This window comes from Hesperophylax consimilis, unplaced genomic scaffold (assembly GCF_061612785.1).
Source record: "Hesperophylax consimilis isolate HC1 unplaced genomic scaffold, BYU_Hcon_1.0 scaffold_366, whole genome shotgun sequence".
Taxonomy (NCBI): Eukaryota; Metazoa; Arthropoda; class Insecta; order Trichoptera; family Limnephilidae; genus Hesperophylax; species Hesperophylax consimilis.
The window spans coordinates 1-5,000 of record NW_028301518.1 but is presented as its reverse complement, the minus strand read 5'-3'; the positions used below and the strand labels follow the sequence as shown (position 1 = coordinate 5,000).

General features: G+C 49.0%; 3 non-coding genes across 3 annotated transcripts in view; all 3 read right to left on the bottom strand.

Moving 5' to 3' along the window:
- The window catches only part of LOC149408386 (large subunit ribosomal RNA), a 4,066-nt gene extending 3,695 nt beyond the window's left edge, over positions 1-371 (bottom strand). The window contains exon 1 of the ribosomal RNA XR_016305631.1: positions 1-371. This exon is cut by the window's left edge and continues 3,695 nt beyond it. This is a non-coding gene — a ribosomal RNA (large subunit ribosomal RNA).
- Positions 372-784: 413 nt separating this feature from the next.
- Positions 785-946, bottom strand: LOC149408385 (5.8S ribosomal RNA). Its single transcript, XR_016305627.1, has one exon. It is a non-coding gene; the product is annotated as a 5.8S ribosomal RNA (ribosomal RNA).
- A 331-nt stretch (positions 947-1,277) lies between these two features.
- Positions 1,278-3,217, bottom strand: LOC149408384 (small subunit ribosomal RNA). Its single transcript, XR_016305629.1, has one exon. It is a non-coding gene; the product is annotated as a small subunit ribosomal RNA (ribosomal RNA).
- Between the last annotated feature and the right edge of the window lie 1,783 nt (positions 3,218-5,000).

Below are 5,000 nucleotides of genomic sequence, written 5' to 3'. Positions count from 1 at the left end.
TCGGTCTCGTGGTAGTATTTAGCCTTAGATGGAGTTTACCACCCACTTAGGGCTGCACTCTCAAGCAACCCGACTCTAGGGAGAGAGACCGTCGCGGCCGGCTACCGTCACCACGGGCCTGGCACCCTCTGCGGGTAAGCGGGCCCCGTTCAAGATGAACTTGGACAGGCAGCCGTGACTAATGACCGCGCGTGTATGTATAACTCTCCTCCCGAACGCTACATTTCCCGGCGGCCCGCCGGGGCCGCAGGATTCAGCGCTGGGCTCTTCCCGTTTCGCTCGCCGCTACTCGGGGAATCCTCGTTAGTTTCTTTTCCTCCGCTTACTGATATGCTTAAGTTCGGCGGGTGATCTCTCCTGATTTGAGGTCGACAACAAAAATTTTATAAATTCGAGAAGTACGCAAAGCAACAGTGTGCGCGTATTCTCGCCCGTGCAGACTCTGTCAAGCGGGCGCGAAACCGACGAGCGTCCGCGGAGGTGCGCGCGGCCGAGAGCGCGAAGATCGCCCCGGACAGCCGACCGCTCGCGCGGTAGACTGCCCAGTTTTCAGCGTCGTCGCTAGCTCAAGGCTCGCACGCGTTCCTCCGCGTTTGGTATAACGCAAGCGGAAATCGCGCGCATCGAGAGAGCACTTCGTCAAATTTAACCGGACGCCGAGGTCCCGGCGCGCGTCTCCGAGGAGACGACGCGCGCGGGCCCCGGCGACGCCGGCAACGCTCGCTCTGCGCGCCCACACGTCCGAGGACGGGGGCGAGAGAACAGTCTGGTCGCATTGTGTGCGCGACCCTCAAACAGGAGTGGTCCGTCGACAAACTACGTCTTGCTCGGACCGCAATGTGCGTTCGAAATGTCGATGCTCATGTGTCCTGCAGTTCACACTCTGACGCGCATTTAGCTGCGTTCTTCATCGACCCACGAGCCGAGTGATCCGCCGTTCAGGGTAATAATGATAAAACAAACATAAATAGATACGTTTTAGTTTTCGGTTTTTACAATTTGGTTTGCGTTTTCGAAATGTTTATAATTCCATTCGACAAAAAGATTAATTTTGTACCGCCGCCTTCACGGCGACGGGTAAAATTTCACCGGACGAGCGGATAGAGGACGGAGCCCTCCTCCGCTCGACGCCGGCGGTTCTCGGTTCGCATCGGCGCCCTAGGGCGATCTCCGACGCAGTAATTTAGCATTCGTTCGATTATGGTTTATATGTATAATATATGTTTTGTTTCATAATAATATTTCATATCATGGAAAGCACAAACATTAAACACAGGAAATGATCCTTCCGCAGGTTCACCTACGGAAACCTTGTTACGACTTTTACTTCCTCTAAATGATCAAATTCGGTCAAACTTTCCGACGCGTCGGATGCCCGTGAGAGCTTCCGCGCACCAGTCCGAAGACCTCACCAAATCATCCATCGGTAGTAGCGACGGGCGGTGTGTACAAAGGGCAGGGACGCAATCAACGCGAGCTGGTGACTCGCTTTTACTAGGAATTCCTCGTTCATGGGGGAGAATTGCAAACCCCAATCCCTATCACGAAGGGGTTTCATCGGGTTACCCGGGCCGTTAGGCCAAGGAGGACACGCTGATCCCTTCAGTGTAGCGCGCGTGCGGCCCAGGACATCTAAGGGCATCACAGACCTGCTATTGCTCAATCTCGTGCGGCTATATATACCGCCGGTCCCTCTAAGAAGATTTTCATTGTACGCCGGTAGTGAAGACCGCGAAACGCACGACCCCGACGCGCGAACGCCGAAGCCGCGCGCACACGGACCCTCGTGATACCGGTTGCACGTCTATTTAATAGGCTAGAGTTACGTTCGTTACCGGAATTAACCTGACAAATCGCTCCACCAACTAAGAGCGGCCATGCACCACCACCCACCGAATCGAGAAAGAGCTGTTAATCCGTCAATCCTTCCAGTGTCCGGGCCTGGTGAGTTTTCCCGTGTTGAGTCGAATTAAGCCGCAGGCTCCACTCCTGGTGGTGCCCTTCCGTCAATTCCTTTAAGTTTCAGCTTTGCAACCATACTCCCCCCGGAGCCCGAAAGCTTTGGTTTCCCGGGAGCTGCCCACCGGGTTAAAATTATGAAACTTCGGCGGATCGCTGGCTGGCATCATTTATGGTTAGAACTACAGCGGTATCTAATCGCCTTCGAACCTCTAACTTTCGTTCTTGATTAATGAAAACACCTTTGGCAAATGCTTTCGCTTTAGTCCGTCTTGCGACGATCCAAGAATTTCACCTCTAACGTCTCAATACGAATGCCCCCAGTCGTCCCTATTAATCATTACCTCTGGTATCAGAAAGCCAACAAAACAGAACCGAGGTCCTATTCTATTATTCCATGCGTACAATATTCAGGCAAGTGTTAGCCCGCTTTGAGCACTCTAATTTGTTCAAAGTAAACAGCCGCGACGGCCCGCCTCGGTGCGCGGCCGACCGTGAGGCCGACCGACACACGCCGGCGGTGGACGCACCGGCGAGAAGCCCCGCAGACGTGCCTGTCGTACCGCATTCGGTAGACCGACACCGCAGGACACAATTTCAACTACGAGCTTTTTAACCGCAACAACTTTAGTATATGCTATTGGAGCTGGAATTACCGCGGCTGCTGGCACCAGACTTGCCCTCCAATGGATCCTCATTAAAGGATTTAAAGTGTAATCATTCCGATCACGAGGCCTCGGACGAGTCCCGTATCGTTATTTTTCGTCACTACCTCCCCGTGCCGGGAGTGGGTAATTTGCGCGCCTGCTGCCTTCCGTGGATGTGGTAGCCGTTTCTCAGGCTCCCTCTCCGGAATCGAACCCTGATTCCCCGTTACCCGTGACAACCATGGTAGTCGCATAAACTACCATCGACAGTTGATAAGGCAGACATTTGAAAGATGCGTCGCCGGTGCTAGACCGTGCGATCAGCTCAAAGTTATCTAGAGTCATCTCGAATGGCGACGGACGGGGCGCGAACCCCGCCGCCGATTGGTTTTTGATCTAATAAAAGCATTCCTCCCGTTACCGGTCAGAACCTCGTTTGCATGTATTAGCTCTAGAATTGCCACAGTTATCCAAGTAACCGTGTACGATCTAAGGAACCAAAACTGATATATTGAGCCATTCGCGGTTTCACCTTAATTCGGCTTTTACTGAGACTTGCATGGCTTAGTCTTTGAGACAAGCATATGATTACTGGCAGGATCAACCAGGGAGCTGCACCACCGTCGGAGGGTTTTTAATCCTCCGAACGACAGAGGCCCGCCCTCGCGTAGAGGGCGCGGACAACACGGCGTTAAAGAACACGCGACGGAGTCACCCGCACGAGTCACGCTCATTATGCGTACCGCTATATTCTCCCGCTCGGCGACCGTCGCTAGACGAAAGCTCCGCGGGAAAATTTTTGCTTCAAACGAAGAAAGCGCGCGTAGGACGGCTCCCGCCCGAGAGAGAGAGACCGCACCCGCGACGACGCTATCGTCCGATTTATAATTCCCATTCGTAAAACGTGTACACCGAAAGCGCACGCCTTTGGCGAGGCAACAGTGAGACGGGGATAAAATCCTCCGCCTTTGCTTTTGAAAATTCTGCTCGCGCGGAACTCCAGAGTCAAAACATGAGCGCGAACGCCGCGCAGAAGCGGGCGTCACGTAGTTTCTCGCAAATAACACCGCCGACACGACCGATAGGCCGCCGCAGTTTGCGAACGCCGTGCATCGAGAGCCCGCCACACTCGGCGGGCACAAAGCTGTGCCGGGTCGCGTTCTCGCTCGGGACGGCGCCGAGCGCGGTGCGCCCGCTCCGACCCCTCGAAGGCGCGCAGGCGGCCGGGCCGTCGGGCCTCGGGCGGCTCGCGAAACCGGGCACAAGGCGCTCGGTCTCGGTAAATAAATTTACTTTCGTATTCGCATTTTGGAAATTTTAAATTATTTCATTTAATCGGTGATACCGACCGACCGTTCCCGGTGAGTTTAAAAAAACTTAATACAGAGGTACGTAGTTATTTCAAATTTACACAATAAGAACATATTTCAAATAAAAATAAAAACTTAACATATATATAATAATAATAATAATAAATAACTAACATAACTAACTAAATATATAACTAACAGATCGAGCGATTAGTCATAATAGAACCGATATAGTTTTACATGACAAATTTTTTAAAAATAACTTATATCATCGATGTCGCTATTCCGAATTCCTGTAATATTCAAAAATCTGTTAGTGAAAAAATAAGAAAATACACAGATTTAGGAAATGAGAAAAAAAGAATTTGGCATTCTCAGGCTATAAAAATATTACCATTCGTTATTTCGGCTACCGGCATTATACCTAGCTCTCTTATTAAAAATTTAGGCGTATTAGATCTATCAAAAAATTTATATATAAAGATGCAAAAGTCGGTCATTTTGAATACATGTAGGATAACAAAAGATTTTTTTAAATGTTTATGTTGAGGGATCTGTAGGATTTATTTATAGGCCCCGTTAGGAGTTCTACCGAGCCGAACCCTCCGATATGAAAATATCTGGAGTCGGTGAATTATTTTCCCATTTGATCTCTGTTGAGTTGACGCGTTGTTCTTGTATTGTTTTGTATTTATTTTACTTTTTTAAATTTAAATTCCATTGACAAAGATCAATTTTTTGCTAATAATTATTGGCAAAAAAATTTTATTGGCATACAATTTTATTGGCATAAAATTATATTGGCAGAAAATTTTATTGGCATCAAATTTTATTGGCAGAAAATTTTATTGGCATAAAATTTTATTGGCATAAAATTATATTGGCATAAATTTTATTGGCAAAAATTTTTGTCAACTTTTTGTCAATTTATCTATTTGCAAAAATTGTAATCGCACCTAACCTGACCTGACCTAACCTAACCTAACCTAACCTAACCTAACCTAACCTAACCTTACCTAACCTAACCTAACCTAACCTAACCTAACCTAACCTAACCTAACCAAACCTAACCTAACCTAACCTA